At 45.5% G+C, this 24,381-nt stretch overlaps 1 pseudogene; it reads left to right on the top strand.

Annotated features, from left to right (window-relative positions):
* Positions 1-21,617: 21,617 nt before the first annotated feature.
* LOC111140158 lies at positions 21,618-23,226 on the top strand (annotated as a pseudogene).
* Positions 23,227-24,381: the final 1,155 nt, after the last annotated feature.

The following is a 24,381-nucleotide window of genomic DNA, read 5'->3' as shown; positions in this document are numbered from 1 at the left end:
GAAGACTTTGGTACCAAAGCCCAACTCACATTCGCTCTAGGATGGGCCCTCCAGAACCACACGCATCACTGGGCCTGAACTCCCGAGGAAAGTCTGCCCGTCTCAGTTGCCCAAACACTCCAGATCATGAGAAACCTGCAAGGCCACTGAGCTCACCCCAACTTCATTGGCCACTCAGGAAGAAATTGCACAATCTGACACACTCTCAGCACTTATCTCCAGGCATACACACAGGTCAATGTCCCTGACCAAAGATTGAACCTGACATGCCGCTAAGACCTCATCAGAATCCTGACTTAGGTTTTCAGTCCTCTGTCTCCAAAGGCCTGTTCTGGAAAACCAGCATAAAGTCCAACATGTGGTCCCTGAGCCATACAACAGAACCCCTCCTCTCCGGAGAAGGAAACCTTGCCCTTGGGAACTGGGTCTAACACTCAGGGTAGGAGAATCCTGCATAGGCCCAGAGCCAGGGCCACATTCTAAGGTCTCCCTGGACACTGAGCAGCATTGTGACCTGTCAGACTGAGAAGCTCCGTCAACTAAGATCACTTGGATCTTCGAACCAGAGCCAGCAGATCAAGCCTGCCAGGTTCCTCGGCTGCAATAGGAATGATATGTGGGCTTTCCAGGAATCCATGCAGAGAGCTCTGCTATCGAATCTTTCTATATCAGGGACCCTGGAGCCCTCTAACCGGACTTCCCCTGTCCCACAGAAGGATACCTTGCTGCTTGGAGCAGCTCACAAGCTCCAGCTTGGAAAAGCCTCCGAGGCTTCTTGAGGCCACCCCACCATTTGTTGGCCATCATGGATACAAACTCCAGCGTGGGCATGCATCTGACACTCGCCCTTACTCAGGTGCTGGAGATCTCAAAACAGCCACTGCACATTGGAACTACCGTGCACTCGGCACTGAACTTAACTGTAACTTGTGTTTTGAGACTTCTGTTCTGACACTCGTCGCCTACAAGCCCTCCATATTGGGAATTCTGGAGCCACAACGCAGCCTTCTGCCAGTCCACCAGAAAAAATAAGTGCCCTACAGGTCTGCGCAGAAACCCCACATTAAGATCCACCTCACAACACTCTACGGCACCCCAATATCACAGACCGCCCTGTGCACTAATGCTCTTTCTGACACAGCCCAGCCCCGACCTCCTGTCAGCCACCCAGATAGCGGGCCCCATATCCTGCAGGTGGGACTTGCCTTATCCTGATGCCTTCTCCTGGAACCAAGTTGGTATTCAGGTACCTATCCCCAGAATTTAACTCAAATTCCTGCCCAGGAAGGAACCTGAAACACAAAAGAGTACTCCTCCTTCCCCATGGCAGGAAAACTGGATGTTGAGATGGTTGTCCAATCCTCAGAGTGGGAGCCATCTCCATGATGCATGAGACCAGGCCCACTCAGGAGCAGCAGCTGGGCAACAACAGGTATTGTGCCCCTCAGCCTGAGACCCCTTTCAAAAAGCGCCCTATGGAGCTGGACCAGGAGCCGGCAGAGCGGGTCTGTCATGCCCCTAGAACCAAATCCAAACCCTTGGTGGGGTAATCAAGGTGCCCCGACTCAAGACCCGTATCTGGAATCCCTGTTTGTGACCCCCCATGAGAATGAAAACAGCATTCTTCCCTTCCCCACGAAAGACAACAAACTCTTGGGAACAGGTCAAAATCCCCAGATAGGAATAATCTCCCATGGACTCATGAATCCACCCCTCCATTCCATGGCCATCCTAGACACACAATCCAGATAGAAAAGCCTGTGCTACAGCTTCCCAGCTGCCCGAATTTCAAATCCCAGGGAGCTGCCCTCAGGGTCTGTGACGGGTCTGCCATCACCACACCCCTAACACTTAGGGGAGTTTGTGTCTGAAGACCTCGGTCCCAAAGCCCTGACCCACATGCGCTCCAGGAAGGGGCCACCAGAACCACAGCACATCACTGGGCCTACTCTCCTGAAGAAACTCTGCCCATCTCCTGTCAGCCACCCAGATAGGGGGTCCCATATCCTGCAGGTGGGACTTGCCTTGGCCTGAAGCTGTCACCTCGAACTAACCTGGGTATTCAGGTAACTGTCCCCAGAACTTAGCTCAAAATCCTGCCCATGAGGGAAACTGACGCACAATGGAGTACTTCTCCTTCCACAAGGCAGGAAAACCTGGATGTTGAGATGGTAGTCCAATCCTCAGAGTGGGAGCCAGATGCATGGCCTATGAGATGATGCCCACTCAGGATCAGCAGCTGGGCACAAACAGGCATTGTGACCCCAGGCTGAGACCCCTTTCAAACAAGCACCCATGGTAGCTGGACCAGGAGCCCACAGAGCAGGCCTGTCATGCCCTAGGCCCAAATCATATCCCTTGGTGGGGATATCAAGACGCCCAGACCCAGTACCCATCTCTGGAATCACTGTTTGTGTGGGACCCTTGAGAAGGACAACAGCACTCTTCCCTTCCCCCAGAAAGACACCAAATTCTTGGGAGCTGGGCAGAATCCCCAGATAGGAAGAATCTCCCATGGACCCATGAGAATACCCCTCCATTCCGTGGCCATCCTAGACACACAATCCAGACAGAAAATCTTGTCCTATTGCTTACCAACTGCCTGAATTTCAAATTCCGAAGATCTTCCCTCAGTTATGCAGATTGGGCCTACCATCACCACCCCCATAACCCCTACAGGAGTTTGTCTCCTAAAACTTTTGTTACTAAGCTCTGACCCACATGCCCACAAAGATGGGGTCTCCGGAACCACAGCGCATCTCTGGGCCTGCTCTCCCGAGGAAACTCTACCAGTCTCAGTTGCCTAAACACTCCAGATCAGGAGAAACCTGGAAGGCCCCTGAGCCCACCGCAATTTCAAAGGCCGCTCACAAAAAATATGCACAATCTGACACACTATCCACATCTAATTCCAGGAAGACATGCAGCTCATTGGCCCAGAGTCCAAAGATTGAACCTGACATGTCACTAACACCTAATCAGAGTCCTGGCTTAGGTTTTCAGGCCTCTGTCTCCAAAGGCCTGTTCTGGAAAACCAACATAATGTCCAACATGTGGTCCCTGAGCCATACAACAGAACCCCTCCTGTCCCAATAAGGAAACCTTGACCTTGGGCACTTGGTCTAACACTCAGGTTAAGAGACTCCTGCATGGGTAACAATGGTAATGCGTGGTGGGCTTTCCAGGCATCCATTCAAAGAGCTCTGCTTTAAAGTCTTTCCATATGGGGAACCCTGGAGCCCTCTAACTGGACTTCCCCTGTCCCGCAGAAGGACACCTTGCTGCTTGGAGCAGCTCACAAGCTCCAGCTTGGGAAAGCCTCCAAGGCTTCTTGAGGCCACCCCACCATTTGTTGGCCATCATGGATACAAACTCCAGCGTGGGCAGAATTCTGACACTCGCCCTTGCTCAAGTGATGGAGATCTCGGAAAAGCAACTACTCATTGGAACTACCATGCGCTCAGCACTGTACTTAACCGTAGTTTGTGTTTACAGACTTCCGGGCTCACACTCCTCCCCTACAAGCCCTCCATATTGGGAATTCTGGGGCCACAACGTAGCCTTCTGCCTGCCCACCAGAAAGAAGAAGTGCCCTATGGGTATGCACTGAAACCCCACATGAGGATCCACCTCATGACACTCTATGACACCCCAATATCACAGACCGCCCTGTACACTAATGCTCTTTCTGACATAGCCCAGCCCCGTCCTCCTGTCAGCCACCCAGATAGCGGGCCCCATATCCTGCAGGTGGGACTTGCCTTGGCCTGACGCCGTCTCCTGGAACCAACGTGATATTCAGGTACCTGTCCCCAGAATTTAGCTCAAATTCCTGCCCATGAGGGAATCTGACACACAAAAGAGTACCCCTCCTTCCCCATGGCAGGAAACCTGGATGTTGAGATGGTTGTCTAATCCTCAGAGTGGGAGCCAGCTGCATGGCCCATGAGACGAGGCCCACTCCGGAGTGGCAGCTGGGCTCAAACAGACATTGTGCTCCTCAGCCTGAGATGACTTTCAAACAAGCGCCCACGGGAGCTGGACCAGGAGCCCACAGAGAGGACCTGTCTTGCCCATAGTTGCAAATTCTAACCCTTGGTGGGATTATCCAGGCGCCCGGACCCAGAACCTGTCTCTGGAATCCTTGTTTGGGCGGGAATCCTCAGAAGAAAAACAGCACTCTTCCCTTCCCCCACAAAGACACCAAACACTTGTGAGCCGGGCAGAATCCCCAGATAGGAAGAATCTCCCATGGACCCATGAGGACACCCCTGCATTCCGTGGCCATCCTAGACACAATCCAAACAGAAAAGCATGTCCTACTGATTCCCAACAGCCCAAATTTAAAATCCCTAAGAGCTTCCCTCAGGGTCTGCAGATTGGGCCTGCCATCACCACACCCCGAACCCTTACCCAACTTTTTGTCTGAAGAAATCTGTCTCAAAGCCCTGATCCACATGCACTCCAGGATGGGGCCTCCAGAACCACAGCGCATCACTGGGCCTGCTCTCCCAAGGAAACTCTGCCTGTCTCAGTTGCCCAAACACCCCTGATCAGGAGAAACCTGCAAGGCCCCTGAGCCAACCCCAATATCATAGGCCGCTCAGGAAGAAACTGCACAATCTGACACACTCTCAGCACCTACCTTAAGGAAGACATGCAGGCCAATGGCCCAGAGTTCAAAGATTGAACCTGACATGCGACTAAGACCTCGTCAGAATCCTGGCTTATGTTTTCAGGCCTCTGTCTCCAAAGGCCTGTTCTGGAAATCCAACAGAAGGTCCCACATGTGGTCCCTGAGCCATACAACAGAAGCCCACCTGTCCCAAGAAGGAAACCTTGCCCTTGGGAACTGGGTGTAACACTCAGGGTAGGAGAATCCTGCATGGGTAACAATGGTAACGGGAGGTGGGCTTACCAGATATACATTCATAGAGCTCTGCTATCAAATCTTTCCATATGTGGGACCCTGGAGCCCTCTATCCAGACGTCCCCTGTCCCGCAAAAGGACACCTTGCTGCTTGGAGCAGCTCACAAGCTCCAGCTTGGGAGTGCCTCCAAGGCTTCTTGAGGCAACCCCACCATTCGTTGTCCATCATGGATGCAAACTCCAGCGTGGGCAGACATCTGACACGCGCCCTTGCTCAAGTGCTGGAGATCTTGAAACAGCTGCGGAACATTGGAACTGCCGTGCGCTCGGCACTGATCTTAAACGTAGCTTGTGTTTTGACACAAGATGACCAGACGAGGAGTGCTCACACTCATCGCCTGCAAGCCCTCCATGTTTGGAATTCTGGAGCCACAAGGTAGCCTTCTGCCTGCCTACCAGAAAGAAAGAGTGCCCTACGGGTCAGCGAAGAAACCCCACATGAGGATCCACATTATGGCCCTCAACGGAACCCAATATCACAGGACGCCCTGTGCACTAATGCTCTGTCTGACACAGCCCCAGCCCCCACCTCCTGTCAGCCACTCAGATAAGGGGTCCCAATCCTGCAGGGGGGACTTGCCTTGGCCCGGCGCCATCACCTCGAACCAACCTGAGCATTCAGATACCTGTCCCGAGAACTTAGTTCAAATTCATGCCCATGAGGGAACCTGACACACAAAAGAGTATTCCTCCTTCCCCATGGCAGGAAACCTGGATGTTGAGATGGTTGTCCAATCCTCAGAGTGGGAGCCAGCTGCATGGCCCATGAGACAAGGCCCACTCAGGAGCGGCAGCTGGGCACAAACAGGCATTGTGACCCCAGGCTGAGACCCCTTTCAAACAAGCGCCCACGGGAGCTGGACCAATGGCCCACAGAGTGGGCCGGTCATGCCCTAGGCCCAAATCCTATCCCTTGGTGGGGATATCAAGGAGCCCAAACCCAGTACCCATCTCTGGAATCACTGTTTTTGCGGGACCCCTGAGAAGGACAACAGCACTCTTCCCTTCCCCCAGAAAGACACCAAACTCTTGGGAGCTGGGCAGAATCCCCAGATAGGAAGAATCTCCCATGGACCCATGAGAATACCCCTCCATTCCGTGGCCATCCTAGACACACAATCCATACAGAAAAGCATGTCCTACTCCTCCCCAACTGCGTGAATTTCAAATCCAGTAGACCTTCCCTCAGGGTCTGCAGATCGGGCCTGCCATCACCACCCCCCTAATCCCTACAGGAGTTTGTGTCCTAAGACTTCTGTCTCAAAGCCCTGACCCACATGCGCTCCAGGATGGGACCTACAGAACGACAGCGCATCACTGGGCCTGCTCTCCTGAGGAAACTCTGCCCGTCTCAGTTGCCCAAACACTCCAGATCAGGAGAAACCTGCAAGGCCCATGAACCCACCCCAGTTTCATAGGCCGCTCACGAAAAATATGCACAATCTGACACACTCTCCGCACCTACCTCCAAGAAGACATGAGCTCAATGGCCCATAGTCCAAAGATTGAACCTGACATGCCAATAACACCTCATCGGAGTCCTGGCTTAGGTTTTCAGGCCTCTGTCTCCAAAGTCCTGTTCTGGAAATCCAACATAAGGTCCAACATGTGGTCTCTGAGACATACAACAGAACCCCTCCTGTCCCGAAAATGAAACCTTGCCCTTGGGAACTGGGTCTAACACTCGGGGTAAGAGAATCCTGCATGGATAACAATGGTAACGTGTGGTGGGCTTTCCAGGCATCCATTAAGAGAGCTCTGCTATCAAATCTTTCCATACTGGGAACCCTGGAGCCCTCTAACTGGACTTCCCCTGTCCCGCAGAAGGACACCTTGCTGCTTGGAGCAGCTCACAAGCTCCATCTTGGGAAAGCCTCAAAGGCTTCTTGAGGCCACCCTACCATTCGTTGGCCATCATGGATACAAACTCCAGCATGGGCAGACATCTGACACTCGCCCTTACTCAGGTGCTAGAGATCTCGAAACAGCCGCTGCACATGGGAACTGCCATGCGCATGGCTCCGACTTTTCGGCAGCTTGTGTTTTCATATTTCATTGCTCACACTCCTCGCCTGTTAGTCCTCCATATTGGGGATTCTGGAGCCACAACGGAACCTTCTGCCTGCCCACCAGAGAGAAGAAGTGCCCTATGGGTCTGCACAGAAACGCCACATGAGGTTCCACCCCACGTCATCAACAGAACCCCAATATCACAGGCCGCCCTGTGCAATAATGCTCTGTCTGACACAGCCCCGTCCTGGACCTCCTGTCAGCCACCCAGATAGCGGGCCCCATATCCTGCAGGTGGGACTTGCCTTGGACCAACGCCGTCACCTTGAACCAACCTGGGTATTCAGGTACCTGTCCCCAGAAATCAGCTCAAATTCCTGCCCATGGGGGAACCTGAAGCACAAAAGTGTACTCCTCCTTCCCCATGGCAGGAAACCTGGATGTTGACATGGTTGTCTAACCCTCAGAGTGAGAGCCAGCTGCCTGTCCCATGAGACCAGGCCCAGTCAGGAGCGGCAGCTGGGCACAAACAGGCATTGAGACCCTCAGCCTGAGACCCCTTTCAACCAAGTGCTCTCGGGAGCTGGACCAGGAGCCAACAGAGTGGGCCTGTCATGCCCCTAGGCCCAAATCCTAACCCTTCGTTGGGTTATCCAGGTGCCCAGACCCAGAACCCGTCTCTGGAATCCCTGTTTGGGCGGTACCCCTGAGAAGGACAACAGCACTCTTCTCTTCCCCCAGAACGACACCAAACTCTTGGGAGCCGGGCTGAATCCCCAGATCGGAAAAATCTCCCATGGACCAATGAGGCCACCCCTCCTTTCCGTGGCCATTCTAGACACACAATCCAGACAGAAAAGCTTGTTCTACTGCTTCCCAGCCGCCCGATTTTCAAATCCTGAGGAACCGCCCTCAGGGTCTGCAGATCTGGCCTGCCATCACCACACCCCTAACCCTTACCCGAGTTTGTGTCTGAAGACTTCGTTCCCAAAGCCCTGACCCACATGCGTTCCAGGATGGGGCCTCCAGAACCAGAGCACATCACTGGGCCTACTCTCCCGAGGAAACTCTGCCTGTCTCAGTTGCCCAAACAGTCCATATCAGGAGAACCTGCAAGCCCCGGAGCCCATCCCAATTTCATAGGCCGCTCAGGAAAAAAAGTGCACCATCTGACACACTCTCAGAACCTACGTCCAGGAAGACACGCAGGTCAACGGCCCTGAGTCCAAAGATTGAACCTGACATGCCCCTAAGACCTCATCGGAATCCTGGCTTAAGTTTTCAGGCCTCTGTCCCCAAAGGCCTGTTCTGGACAACCAACATAAGGTCCAACATGTTGTCCCTGAGCCATATAAAAGAACCCCTCCTGTCCCGAGAAGGATACCTGGCACTTGGAACTGGGTCTAACACTCAGGGTAGGAGAATCCTGCATGCGCACAGAGTCACCGCCACATTCTAAGATCTCCCTGGACACTGAGCATCATTGTGACCCGTCAGACTGAGAAGCTCCGGCAACTCAGATCACTTTTAACTTCGAACCAGAGCTAGCGGATCCAGCCTGCCCAGTTCCTCGGCTGCAAGGGTAATGCGAGGTGGGCTTCCAGGCACCATTCAGAGAGATCTGCTATCGAATCTTTCCATATGGGCGACCCTGGAGCCCTCTGACTGGACTTCCCCTGTCCCACAGAAGGACACCTTGCTGCTTGGAGCAGCTCACAAGCTCCAGCTTGGAAAAGCCTCTGCAGCTTCTAGAGGCCACCCCACCTTTCGTTGGCCATCATGGATACAAACTCAAGTATGGACAGACATCTGACACTCACCCTTACTCAGGTGATGGGGATCTCGAAACAGCCGTTGCACATTGGAAATGCCATGCGCTCGGCACTGAACTTAACCATAGCTTGTGTTTTCAGACTTCCATGCTCACACCCCTGGCCTGCAAGCCCTCCATATTGGGAATTCTGGAGCCACAACGCAGCCCTCTGCCTGCCCACCAGAAAGAAGAAGTGTCCAAAGGGTCTGCGCAAGACCCCACATGATGATCCACCTCACGGCCCTCAATGGCACCCCAATATTACAGGCCACCCTGTGCACTAATGTTCTCTCTGACATAGCCCCAGCCCCAACCTCCTGTCAGCCACTCATAGCTGACCCCATATCCTGCAGGTGGGACTTGCCTTGGCCCGACACCATCACCTCGAACCAACCTGGGTATTCAGGTTCCTGTCCCCAGAAATTAGCTCAAATTCCTGCCCATGGGGAACCTGAAACGCAAAAGAGTACTCCTCCTTCCCCATGGCAGGAAAACTGGATGTTGAGATGGTTGTCCAACACTCAGAGTGGGAGCCAGCTGCATGGCCCATGAGACGAGGCCCACTCAGGAGCAGCAGCTGGGCACAAACAGGCATTGTGACCTCAGCCTGAGATCCCTTTCCAACAAGCGACCTCAGGAGCTGGACCAGGAACCCACAGTGTGGGTCTGTCTTGCCCCTAGGACCAAATCCTAACCCTTGGAGGGGTTATAAAGGCGCCCTGACCCAGAACCCATCTCTGGAATGCCTCTTTGGGCGGGACCCTTGAGAGGAAAACAGCACTCTTCCCTTCCCCCAGAAAGACACCAAACTCTTGGGAGCCGGGCTGAATCCCCAGATAGGAAGAATCTCCCATGGACCGATGAGGACACCCCTCCATTCCGTGGCCATCCTAGACACTCAATCCAGTCAGAAAAGCCTGTGCTACTGCTTTCCAGCCACTCAAATTTCAAATCCCTGGGAGGTGCCCTCAGGGTCTGTGATGGGTCTGCCATCACCACACCCCTAACACTTAGGGGAATTTGTGTCTGAAGACTTCGTTCCCAAAGCCCTGACCCACATGTGCTCCAGGATGGGGCCTCCAGAACCACAGCGCATCATTGGGCCTGCTCTCCTGAGGAAACTCTGCCCGTCTCAGTTGCCCAAACACTCCAGATCAGGAGAAATCTGCAAGGCCCCTGAGCCTACCCCAATTTCATAGGCCGCTCAGGAAAAAAGTGCACAATCTGAAACACTCTCAGCACCTACCTCCAGGAAGACACTCAGTTCAATGGCCCTGAGTCCAAAGATTGAACCTGACATGCCCCTAAGACCTCATCGGAATCCTGGCTTATGTTTTCAGGCCTTGGTCTCCAAAGGCCTGTTCTGGCCAACCAACATAAGGTCCATCATGTGGTACCTGAGCCATACAACAGAACCCATCCTGTCCCGAGAAGGAAACCTTGTCCTAGGGAACTGGGTCTAACACTCAGTGTAGGAGAATCCTGAATGGGCCCAGAGCTTGGGTCACATTCTAAGGTCTTCCTGCACACTGAGCAGCATTTTGACCCGTCAGAGTGAGACGCTCAATCAACTGAGATCCCCTGGAACTTCGAACCAGAGCCAGCGGTTCAAGCCTGCACAGTTCCTCAGCTGCAATGGTAACACAAGGTGGGCTTTCCAGGCATCCATTCAGAGAGCTCTGCTCTCGAATCTTTCCATATGCGGGACCCTGGAGCCCTCTAACCGGACTTCCCCTGTCCCACAGAAGGACACCTTGCTGCTTGGAGCAGCTCACAAGCTCTGGGTTGTGAAAGTCTCGGAGGCTTCTTGAGGCCACCCCACCATTCGTTGGCCATCATCGATACATACTCCAGCATGGGCACACATCTGACACTAGCCCTTACTCAGTTGCTGGAGTTCTTGAAACAGCCGCTGCACATTGGAACTGCTGTGCGCTCGGTACAGAATTTAACCATAGTTGTGCTTTCAGACTTTCGTGCTCACACTCCTCACCTGCAAGCCCTCCATATTGGGAATTCTGGAGCCACAACGCAGCCTTCTGCCTGCCCACCAGAAAGAAGAACTTCCCTATAGTTCTGCACAGAAACCCCACATAAGGATCCACCTCACGTCCCTCAATGGCACCCCCATATCTTAGGCCACCCTGTGTTCTAATGCTCTGTCTGAAACAGGCCAAGCCCCGACCTCTTTTCAGCCACCCAGTTAACGGTCCCCATATCCTGCAGGTGGGAACTGTGTTGGCCCTATGCTGTCACCGTGAACCAACCAGGATATTCAGGTACCTGTCCCCAGAATTTAGCTAAAATCCCTGCATATGGGGGAATATGAAGCACAAAAGTGTACTCCTCCTTCCCCTTGGCAGGAAAACTTGATTTTGAGATGGTTGTCCAACACTCAGAGTGGGAGCCAGATGCATGGCCCATGAGACCACACCCACTCAGGAGTGGCATGTGGGCACAAACAGGCATTGTGACCCTCAGCCTGAGACCACTTTCAAACAAGCCCCCTCGGAAGCTGGACCAGGTACCCACAGAGTAGGCCTGACATGCCCTTAGGCCCACATCCTAACCCTTGGTGTGGTTATCCAGGCACCCGGACCTAGAACCCATCTCTGGAATCCCTGTTTGTGCCGGACTCCTGAGATGGAAAACAGCCCTCTTCCCATCCCCTAGAAAGATTCCAAACTCTTGGGAGCCTGCAGAATCCCCAGAATGGAAGAATCTCCCATGGACACATGAGGCCACCCCTCCACTCCGTGGCCATCCTAGACACACAATCCAGACAGAAAAGCCTGTGCTACTGCTCCCCAAATTTCAAATCCCAAGGAGCTTCCCTCAAAGTCTGCAGATCAGGCCTCCCATCACCGTGTGCCTCACCCTTACCCGAGAACTGTGTCGGAAGACTTTGGTCCCAAAACCCTGACTCACATGCCCTCTAGGATGGGTCCTTTAGAACCACACTGCATCACTGGTCCTGCTCTCCCGAGGAAACTGTGATCGTCTCAATTGCCCAAACCTTCCTGATTAGGAGCAACTTGCAAGACCTCTGACCCCAACTCAATTTCATAGGTCGCTCAGGAAAAAAAATGCAGTGTGATACCTCCAGGATGACATCCACGTCAATGGCCCTGAGTCGGAAGATTGAAACTGACATGCCCCTAGGTCCTCATCGGAACTCTACCTTAGGTATTCAGGCCTCTGTCCCCAGAGGCCTCTTCTAGGAAACCAACATATGGTCCAACACGTGGTACATGAGCCATACAACAGAAACCCTCCTGTCCCAAGAAGGAAACCTGGCTCTTGGGAATTGGGTCCAACCCTCAGGGTAGGAGAATCCCGCATGGCCCCAGAGCCATTGCCACATTGTAAGGTCTCCGTGGACACAAAGCAGCGTTGTGACCCATCAGACTGAGAACCTCTGCCAGCTCAGATCACTTGGAACTTGGAACCAGAGCCAGCGGATCAAGCCTGCCCTATTCCTAGGCTGCAACGGTAATGGAGGTGGGCTTTCCAGGCATCCATTCAGAGACCTCTGCTATCAAATCTTTCCATATGGGGACCCTGGAGCCTTCTAACCAGACTTCCCCTGTCCTGCAGAAGGAAACCTTGCTGTTTGGAGTAGCTCACAAGCTCCAGCTTGGAAAGCCTCCAAGGCTTCTTGATACCACCCCACCATTCGTTGGCCTTCATGGATACAAACTCCACTGTGGGCAGACATCTGACACTTGTCCTTACTCAGGTGCTGGAGATCTCGAAACAGCTGCTGCACATTGGAACTGCCATGTGCTTGGCACTGAACTTAACCATAGCTTTTGTTTTCAGACTTTAGTGCTCACACTCCTTGCCTGCAAGCCATCCAAATTGGGAATTCTGCAGCCACAACACAGCCTTCTTCCTGCCCACCAGAAAGAAGAAGTGCCCTATGGGTCTTCCCAGAATCCCCACATGAGGATACACCTGCACGGCCCTCAATGGCACCCCAGTATCATAGGCCGCCCTTTGCACTAATGCTCTTTCTGACACAGCCTGAGCTCCAACCTCTTGTCAGCTACACAGATAGCTGGCCCCACATCCTGCAGGTGGGACTTGCCTTGGCTCCTAGGCTGTATTCTCAAATCAATCTGGGTATTCAGGTATGTGTCTGCAGAAGGTAGCTCAAATTCCTGCCTATGAGGCACCTGAATCACAAAAGAGTACTCCTCCCTCCCCTGGCAGGAAAACTGGATGCTGAGGTGGTTGTCCAACCCTTAGTGTGGAAGCCAGCTGCATGGCCCATGAGACCCCAACCACTCAGGAGGGGCAGCTGGGCACAAACAGGCATTGTGACCCTCAGCCTGAGACCCCTATCAAACAAGCCCCCTCAGGAGCTGGACCAGGAGCCCACAGAGTGGACCTGTCATGCCCCTAGGCCCAAAATCTAACCCTTGGTGGGACACAGAACCTGTCTCTTCAATCCATGTTTGGTCCGGACCCCTGAGATAGAAAACATCACTCTTCCCTTTCTGCATGAAATTGTCTAATAACTGTTTCATTAGATAAATAGAAATATCTTTGTTTGGAAGTCTATCCTCAGTAACTCCATCCTGTTTTTAAATCCTGTACTTATATGTTTTTTAAATCAACTGCAAAGATTCAAGTTTAGAGAAAATCCAGATTCATATCAGTATTTGTGTACCAAGGTGTGATGCAGCTGCCAACATTTAGTGCATCTGTAAACTACATCTCATATCAACTTCATAAAGTTGTAGGGCCTAGACTAAGAAAGATAAAGGAGTTGTGTGTATTCAGATTGTATGCACACCTTTGAAGTATTATGACTATTGCAATGTCATATTCAAACATGTTCATATAAAGGGACCAAAGTGTAATCATCTGGAACTCTTAAGAAAATGGACATATTTTACCTGAAATCAAGAAGATTTGATATATGGTTTCTTTATTCCTGTATCTGAAAGATTTCAAGTGAAAGAAGGAAGAGAAACGTTATTTATGTTTCCAAAAGGAAAGTGCTAGGATGAGTGAGGAAAAGGCGTTAAAAGGTTCTCAGTTCAACGTGAAAGAGAACTTTCTAATAATTACTGTTAAAGAAAAATTATCCTGACATTTGTTAAAAATGGTAAGGGAGACCTTTGTCAAGACTATTGCAAAGGGGGGGGTATTGAGCAGGGGAGAGTGGTTAGGTTCAACTCCAAATACAACGAAGACAGTTGGGGATATTTATAGCCAAGAAGCAGAGTGAGGGTTCAGTGGATGGGAAATTACCAAGAGGGCACATCCAGAACGGGGATTCTTACTAAACTTATGTAATAGGAGTCTTATAGAGGGCAGAGAGATGGTTAGATATAAAGGGTGGGTATGTGGAATCTGATCAGCTACCAAGTGTTCTCTGTCAAGTAGATATCCGTCAAGGGTGGGGATTCTTGATAAATCAACTTAGCAGAATTCTTCCTAAATTGGAGCTTATCACAGATGGGCACAGAGACCTAGTTGAGAAGAGGACTCAAAGGAGCTTAACTCAAGTCTGGTCAAAGAGAGTCTTTGTCAATAATAGTTATACTAATCACAGTAATGATATTACCCTTTAAACAAATGATGACATTGAGGCTTCTAGAGGTTAAACTTCCCAAGGTCACTCACCTAGTAAGCTGGAGTTCAACTCAGAATGCAGGAACCCTAGAGCTCCAACAGTCAACCATGGAGTTCTTCCACCTGTATCTTAGAAGAATCTGCTTTATAAGATGAAGAGCTTCTTCTCAGAGTTAGTCTTCAGCTATAGATTACTGAACCAATGATGTTAAAGAAGAATTCCTGAACTGGACAGGAGGAGAAGTCATTGCTGTGGTCTGTTCTAACTTTGAGTGCTCATGGTTTTATGATTTGGATGAATGATTGCTTTCACTTTTTATCTGGACTAGAAAGAATCTCAAAATAGTCTAATATTTCTGCTTATCCTAGCCAACACTTGTTATTTGTGGCCCTTTTTAAAAAAATAATAGTCATTCTATTAAATGTGAGGTGATATCTTGTTGTGGGGATCATAGTGACTATAGTTAATTATTGAAACTATAGTTAACAATGTATTGTTGCTAAGAGGTTAGATTTTAAGAGCTCTCAAAACAAGAAAAAATGTGTAACTATACATGGCGATGGATGTTAACTTGTTTTATTGTGATGATCATTTCACAGTATGTTGTACATCTGAAGCTAATCAAATCTTATGTGTCAGCCTTTTCTATTTCAATAAAATAATAAATGCATATATACAAGCCTACAAAAACTAACATAACACCCTCATTTTATTTTTACATGTCTATTTTTTCTTCTGAAAGTGTTTTAATCAGTAATTTTTACAGAAATGACAGGATTTTTTTTATTGAACTGTAGTTGACACACAATGTTACATTAGTTTCAGGTGTACAACATAGTGATTTAACAGCTCTTCATTGTTCTCCTCTCACCACGAGTGTAGTCATGACCTGTCACCATATAACATATTACAATACTGTTGACTACGTTCCTTATGCTATAACTTTCATCACCATGACTTATTCATTGTACACTTGAAATACTGGATTTCTCACTCCCCATTAATTTCTCTTCCCTCTGACAATCAACAATTTGTTCTCTCTATATATGGGTCTGTTTCTGCCCTTTTTTTAAACACTCTCATTTTAGAAGTGATAAAACAGGAACTAAGAAACACAAGATGAATTATGCATGATCACATGATAGGTTTGTGACAAAACAGATAATAGGTAATATTCCCCAAAGCATGGGTCCTAGAATGTGTTTGTCTATTATTTTTTAAGGATATAAACCATACCCAAACATCTTGTTGATTATTTTTCCTTAAACAGTATTTTTTTTTTCATTCTTGCAGAAGAGCAGGAAAGTGCAGCATTGCCTAACACAACCAATACAAAGGATTCTTAACTTTTAAGATTCTCAGGATCTGGTATTCAGTTGTCCTTGGATTGGATGGATTTTATTCAATGTTAGAGAAAAAAGTAACCTGAAGGATGTTTCCACTAAAGTATTGTTAACCCTTTGAGTGGTTCCAAGATATCTGCAATTTAAAAATGATCTACTACTCCAAATGAGGATGGAAGAAGAGTTTCAGTTGGTATGACTTTGCTATTTAAGAGAAAAGAGCTCTTCTGTGATAGAAATATCTCTCACCTTGCAGAAGAGATGAAATGGCTTATCTTCCTTCATACTCCCAAGTCATTGATCCAGAAGCCTAAGAACCACAGGCACAACATTTTTTTTAATCACAGCTGACTCTAGACATGTTGAGATCATTCCAGGCTTCATAAGGTCTTCTCAAATCCAACTCTACTTATATTATGCTATGCATGTATGGAGATTGTTTTTGTTCCAATCAACTGTGTCAATAGGAAACTGCTGGAGTCTCATCTACCATTTCCCAGTAAGGGAGATATGGTATGGATAACTGGACAATCAGCATAGTAGACCTCTTCATAGGATACTACTATGTAACATCTGCTTATGACTGTTCATTTCCTTGGATTGTTGTTCAGGAGTCCTGAGCATCTAGGTTCAATTCAACAGAACAACTCTCCAGGCTTTTTCCAATGTGAAGTATGGTAGTTTATGATGCTAAATTATTTAGGTAATCTTGGGGAAAAGAAACAACTAAGAACAACTGTGATGAATTACATTTTTCTTTATTTGATACTTAAGAAATAATGTATTATGTTTATAGAAGATCCAAATATTTTCTGGTAATTTCACAGTGCAGGATTGAGGTAAACAAAAATAATTCATAAAGTGCCTCCTGGAAGAATGGGAGCTAAGATGTTATTTTTAATTGTAGCTTAAATTATTCCTATTAACTTGAGCAACAACAGAAATAATATTGAAGGAAAGTTTTTACAACATTGTAACCAAAGATTACAAGTCAGATTTTGTGAAAATACGTGACTCATAGGAACAGGGGATAAATGATGCCTTTCCAGCCCTAGCAATGCTCAACTTCAAGGCTAAAGGATGCTTTATATTTTGGATGGGAAGATGAAAGGGCTGTGCAGGAACTTTGTTACCACCTCAGGTAATGGTTTCTCAAAGGTAATAGAGAAATAAGCCTGAAGCATTCCCTATGAGCAAACTATTAGTGTTTCTGGATTCAGTACAGTGAGTGGACTTTGTGCAGAGTGGAGAAATCAGAAAGTCACTCTAGCATGGAGGCCGGTCTCTTGGAGAGTTAGATTTCTCTGATTATTTTCTAAAGATTTTATTTATTAATTGACAGAGACAGCTAAAGAGCACAACCAAGGGGAGCAGTAGAAGGAGAGGGAGAAGCAGGCTCCCTGTGGAGCATGGAGCCCCATGCGGGGCTTGATCCCAGGACCCTGGTATCATGACCTGAGCAGAAGGCAGATACTAAACCATCTGAGCCACCAGTTGCTCTGACGTCTTTAATTCTTATGTTATGCCTTCTTTAGGAATATTTAGAAAAATTTAGAGGACTTTATCAAATGCTAAGTGTGTATAGACGCTGTTATTTACAAAAGAATGGGTGCTTGGTAGAAAATTAGTTAGCAAAGTAGGAAGAACATCAAGTTTGATGGGATCAAGTGAAGGGATTGTCTAGGTTTGAGCTCTATCTCTGCCACATTCTATCAGAGTAACTTTGACAAAATCAACTTCCTCCTCTCCTCTTTAGTTTATCTCATTTATTGAAAAAAAAGTCAATATTGCATTTTACATAGTTTGCTGTAAGAATCAAATGAGATACTACAGATGAATCATAAATGGTGAGGAGTTAAGCTGAATTACTTATAGAATTTTTAAAAATATTTATTTTATTGTGAAATGTTCCAGTATTTGAAATGGTAGGAACTAGAAGGGATGTATGCATTTAATGGCATTTTGTTTAAAATGATGCTAGTACCTTTAATTTCCTTGTTAAAGTGGCCACACATACTTTTCATTGGTTCAAATTCAACACTGATAACTTCCCTTCTAAATGTAGTGGTTTAGGATACTGATTCTGAATCCAAACTCATGAGTTTGACTCTCATTTACGACACTTACTTGTGAGCTACGTTAATTCATCTTTTTACTGCCTTATGTTTCTTCCTTGTAATGGAGATAATAATAAACACCACTTACCCAATGAAGTTATTTGGTAGATTAAATGACATAAAATCTGTCATGTTTTCAGTACACTTTACACATAGTGAGGAACCCACCATGGTGGCTATTTTATTTTCACACAAGCTCATCAAAGCAAATAAAGCAAAAACTCTTATCCCACCTAAAGGCAACTTAATCCTCCCACCTGTGCACCAAGCCCATACATTTCTCATTCTTCATAGACCCTGCTTCTTGCTGTAATTCTCCCTTCTATTTTTTCTGAGAACCTTTTATTTTCAATGTTTGTTGCATGATATCCTTAAACTTCATCAATCTCAATTTTTCACCAGTAAACAACTTCTTGGATAGACCATGAGAATTGATGTACCTAATGAACTTTCCCTATCCTCTCTATTATTGCTTTTCCATGCCTCAAATAATCCTAAATAAACTACCTTTGGGAGGGGAGTTAACACTTTGAAAATACTTATGTCTACTATAAGTTCATATCCAACTTCTTGATTCTATAACTTCTCTCCTTCCAACCCCCTAACCATAACTTATTTCTTAACCTTTTATTTTTGCTGTGTTTCATTGGAGAAGATTCATTCATTTTCTTGGCTTGACATGATGCCTCTTGGGATTTTCATATCAGGATACACAGAAAAAAAATAATTTTCCTAAGAATTTGTACATTATTTTCACTCCTTCATTCAATGAATACATTTTAGGCATCCACCCAAAAAATCCACCCAAAAAATCTGCCTGGCTGCTGGGCACTCTTGCAGGATCAAAGTATGCCAATGTGCACAACAAATCCCAGCCCTCTGGTAATTTCATTCTTGTGAATGAGACAGAATCTTTCTTCAAAGGTATCCACCTTTCACCAACATTAGTTTGTCCATTCTACACGTTGGGACTGCTGCCAAAATCAAGCCTTAAAACAGGTAGCAGGTATGAGAAATTACATCATTAACCTAAGGTCACTACTTTTGCCCAGTTCAGTTCAGACCTCAATGATGTAACTCACAAATCTTGAGTCTTAGTGTATGTCTGACTGAGTTCTTGAAACAAGTACAATGTTCTCCCATGGCTGTTGATGAACAAGTGGCTGTCATCTATGCTGGTGCAAACAGGTATTTTGGTAATCTGGAATCTGACAGAAGTATAATGTTTGAGAATGCTTTCTTAGCTCATCTTGTCTACCATCATCAACCCTGCTTTAACAATATGTCTTATGGAAAAAAGAATGTAAAAATAAACAATATTAGTGAGAAAGAAAAGGACATACCAGCAGGTCACCTCTACCTCAGGGGAAGTGGAAACTAACAGCTCTGAGCACAACATCTTACACCAATACTAGTGGAGAGGTCTTCTACATCTGGGCAATGTAAAAAAAAAATGTTCTTCTGCATAAGACCCACCACAACACAACTCACAGTTCCCTTCTACCTTGGGAAGGAGGAGCAGGTACACTGAGAGAAAACCACCTCTGATGCCACACAGAGCTTACCTGACTTGAAGGTGAACTGCACTACATGAGAGCAAGTGCCAAGTAGAAGCCATAAGAGTCTAACGTTGGGGAGAAACAAGAGTGGTTTAAGAGAACACCATTGTTCTTACAGGCTTACAGGAAAAACTGGGACCAGACACAAACTTTGAGGGAAATCCTCCACAAATCACAAACACACCAATCCTAAAATAATAGCATTGTCATGTGTAATGTTTTTGTTTTTTGGTTGTCAGTGGTAGAAAGTTAGTAACTTACAATTCAATTTCTTTAATAAATATATTATTATAATGAAAATAATAAATATAGAATTATATTCTATATATCAAAACATACAATTCTAGTAATATATGTCATCTTAAGTAATCTTTAGTACCTTGTGCCATTCAAGAACTTTGTCCATCTTACCTAGATTTTAGGATTTATGAACATCAAGTTGTTTATAATATTCCCTCATTAACCTACTAATATTAAGGTGACCCAAAAACAAGCAACAAAAACAATTTTAGGCCCAGATGTGTCACTAGTGAATTTTGCCAAGCACCTGAAGATAACATCAACAGAATAGAACCCTCCAGAAAATAGAGGGTAAATAACACTTCCCAGTGCACTTTTCAGATCCAGGATTACACTGACACAGAAACCAGACAAAGATATTCCTAGAAGCAAAACTACACCTCAACATCCTTCATGAATAGAGACATAAAAATACGCAAAAAATACTATGGGTAGAATCCAGAAATGTGTAACACATCAGGGCATTATCTCAAGAATGCAGGAATACTTTTTCACATATGAAAACAAATCAATTTAATTATCCATTTAATAAACTGAAGAAGAAAGCCATAGAGCCACTTCAATAGAAACAGTCAATACTTCTGATATAATTCAACAATTCCTTTATGACATTAATACCTTCACAAACTAATAATAGAAGGAAACTTTCTCAACCTGATAATGAGCATCTACAAAAGAAAAACAAAAACAAAAACAAAACAAAACTACAGCTAAATCACACTTCATAACAAATGAGTAAATACTTCCCCTCTTATATCAGAATCAAAGCAGGTGTTCTTCCCTCATTCCTAATCAATATCACAGTGGTGGTCCTAGCCAATACTAAGAGAAAGAGAAAGAACAAAAGAAAGAAAGAAAGAAAGAAAGAAAGAAAGAAAGAAAGAAAGAAAAGAATGACTCCACTCATATGCAACATGATGTTCTACAGAGAAATAGCTTAAAAAGTCTGCAAGAAAAGCCACTAGTGCCAATAAATAAACTCCAACACAATGAGGTATAATAGCAATATGAAAAAAATTCAATCCTCTTTCACATTGAAGTAATTGTAATTAGAAATGGAAATAGTAATTACCAAGCACAATTGTAGCAAAAATATTTCAAGGTATTTTTCACATTTAAATACATTTCACAATATATTTAAGATTTATATAATAAGACACTGAAAACGAAATCAAAGACATAGATAAATGGAGAAATGCACTGTCCTCATGAATTGAGTCAAATTGTTAATATTTCAATTCTCCCCAAATTTATTTACACTGTAAATTCACTTCTATTTAAAATCCAAGCAAGGTAAGTGAAAAAAGTCAAGCAGAGAAAGAAAATTATCAGATGGTTTCACTCATATATAGAACATAAGGAATAACACAGAGGACAACAGGGGAAGGGAGGGAAAACTGAATGTGAATAAATAAGAGAGGGAGACAAACCATGAGAGACCCTGGACACTGAGAAACAAACTGAGCATTATGGAAGTGGTGGAGGGGTGTAACTGGGTGATGGGTATTAAGAGGGCACATGTGTGGATGGGCCCTGGGTGTTACAGGGGACTAATGAATTGTTGAGCACTACATCAAAAACTAATGATGTTGGTGTTGGTTAATTAAACATTATATATATATATATATATATATATATATATATATTTTTTTTTTTTTTTTTTTTTTTTTAATTCCAAGCATGGGGCGCTCAGGCATTGGACATCTGACTTTGGCACCAGTCGTGATGCCAGGGTCCTTGGACTGAGCCCAATATCAGGCTCCCTGCTCTGCTATGGGGACTGATTCTTCCTCTCCCAGTCCCCCTGCTCATGTTCCTTCTCTTGCTGTCTCTCTCTGTGTGTCAAATAAATAAATAAAAACTTAAAAAAAATCCAAGCAAGTTATTTCATTTATTTGCTTGTTTGTTTTGTGAGATCAACAAGCTGATATTAAAATGTATATAGAGGCTACTCTTTCAAGATTGTGGAGCTCTACCACTTGCCTGACCAGAGCTCGTCAGCAAAAGCCCTTGTCCGCTTAAAAGAGGGAATCTTATCGAAACATGGAATGAAAAGTACAGCCCTTTACCAAAAAACACCTGTTTGGAAAGGCAGGTATAGGGGCTCCACTGTGGAGATGCTTTTCAGGAATTCGAAATGGAGTTGACTCTTTTCCAATGACGATGACAGAGAGTTAAATACAAAGTCACCCTTGTATTTAATCAGAGAGTTTGCAATGGTCTCACTGCAATTGATGGCAACAGTGTCCACACCAGTTAAAAAAGCCTCACAGAAGATTGGTTTCTGATTGCATAACCTACTCAAGCTTCCCAAAGCACACAAATGGTGCATATATGAATGGTTCTATTCAAATATAGATACACAACTGCTTGAAGGGGATGGTGACTTCTGTGTCTGTCAGGAGGAGTACTTTCCTAATTTAAAAACAAGAAAATTAACTAGAATAGAAAAATCAGGTGACTTATAGGAAAACCACAGAGACATTCTTGTGCAATTTTTGAGGAAGAGAGACCAGCATTAAAACAGAAACAACAGAAAATAATGCTCTTACAACAAAGGAAAGTTGCAGATGTTTCCCAGGTCAAAGATCTCCCAAATGAAATTCCTTTGCCCCTGGTTATTGGAACCGATTATGTGGTGTTCATGATGGTCTCTTCACTGGACGAATAGTTGTTATGTATATTTTAATGTTACTTATAGAGTAACTTTTGATAGGCCAGGCTTGGCACCCATACCATCCCTGACTATGAAATTCTTAGTAATGAACCTCATGAGTCAAGGCCAGTTTCTGCCTTTGGACAAAAACAGGGACCTTCCTGATTCTTTATGACTTCACCATGGTTACATTAAACTCCTCCTCTCCAGTCAACAATTATGTATGATGACCATGTACTAGCAGTTGCCTTGGAAAAGTAAGATTTCTGGCTCTGACACTGAAATGATAGGTGGTTTTCCAGTACAATTCCTTATCCAAGTGACAAAATTGTCAAAAATTCTCATGCTTAAAAAGGAACATATCAAAAAATTAAGAGCAATGAACACAGAAGTAGAAAAATTGAAATCCTATCCCACGCCCATTGGCACTGAATTTCAGCAGAGATATGCAACCATCCTTCTGGAGCTTGAGCATCTCAACAAGGACCTCAACAAAGTTTTGCATGAAGTGTAGCAATACTGCTATGAGCCTTCTCCAGGCCAGGGCAGGCAGTTTGTGGACCAGCCCAGAGATAGGAGATGGAGGTGTGAGGAGGAAGCCCAGGAGCTTGACTGGCCGCTAGCACCTCCACTGGATGGCCCTGTGTTGAGAATGAAAATCTGACAGACTTAGTCTCCAGCTCACTCCTATTTTATTACAAATTAAGTGTCTGGCGGAAGGAGGAGAGCTGAATTCCTTTGAGTTCAAATCACTTACAGATTCATTAAATGGTATCCGGAGCACAATAGTTGCTTCTACTGTCAGTTGCTTTCAGAATAATGTAGAAATCCATGTTTCACACATTCAGAGCGGCCTGAACCAGATGGGGAACCTGCAGGCCTTTTCCACCAGGGACACCAACAGAGACTGAAAAACAGCCTTTTCTGTTGCATTCGCACAGGACACTAGTTTTCCTTACCTCGGCTTCCATCACCAAATGACGCACATGCTGGAATACAAGGGAACTGTACATCTCCAGTGAAGGCATTGAAAGATACTGTTGTGCTTCTTGAACCACCACTGCTGATGGGCATTCTGTTTATTTTTCTTCCTATGACTCAGCTTTAGTAGCATCACTTATGTTATATGCTTATTGGCAGGTATTTTTCACCCAAAACTGTCTGAAGGTAAGATGCTTTCATGGAAGAGTGTGCAGACCCCTTTATCAACATGTATGAATTCAGTCAACAGGCACAGACAGCTGTTTCTTTGGCCAGTGCCCTAAACGAACTATCTTCTGTGGGGAGCTGTGGTCTGATTACCTAGCTCCCCCACCCAGGCTCTAGAAGAGAGCACTCTCCAGAGGCAGGAAGTTGATTGTGGAGGAAGCCACCAGAACAGCCATGGGAGATGCAACCTTGACAAGTATGTGGGGTGGATACCTGAAGGGTAACATAGCTCTAGAAATCATTTTAATAATCATAAATATTTTAATTTCTCAAAATTCATAAAAGAAACTTTTGTTCGTTTGTTGAAGGAAAAGGAAGGAGCAAGAGAAAAATAAATTTCTTGCAAAATGCTACATTTCAGCAAGTGGATTTAGCCTGACTTTTCCCATCAATTCAGGGCAATAAAGTGCTATTATTATGAGACTCATTTAAAAAGACTGATAACACACTATTTTCATGTTTTTTTTTAATTTGCACAACTTTTCAAGGAGCTGACGATTTAAAATTGAACTGTACCCAATTTATAAAGTCAAAAAATTTTATAAGGAAAACACATATAAAAACCAGTGCTATGAAATGCAGAAAAAAAAAAAAAAGGTTTGTATTTGGTTGTGGGTTTTTCTGTTGTTTTCTTGTTTTTGTTTTTGTTTTTTTTTTTTAAGGAAAAACCCGGCCTAAAATGTTAATCTTGTAAAAAGTGTGTATTTGGAATTTTCTTTGTTTTAATATAGACTATTATTAAGTCAAAATACATGAAAATTAGTCTCAGATTTGGAGTTTAAGATACAGCTATAGATGTGGTTTTGCTTATTTTAGATGTCTCATAAGATGGGACTTTTTATATGCTAATGCATATA

Source organism: Enhydra lutris, unplaced genomic scaffold, assembly GCF_002288905.1.
Source record: "Enhydra lutris kenyoni isolate GAN:26980312 unplaced genomic scaffold, ASM228890v2 scaffoldscaffold201, whole genome shotgun sequence".
Lineage (NCBI taxonomy): Eukaryota > Metazoa > Chordata > Mammalia > Carnivora > Mustelidae > Enhydra > Enhydra lutris.
This window is presented reverse-complemented; position numbering and strand designations above follow the sequence as displayed.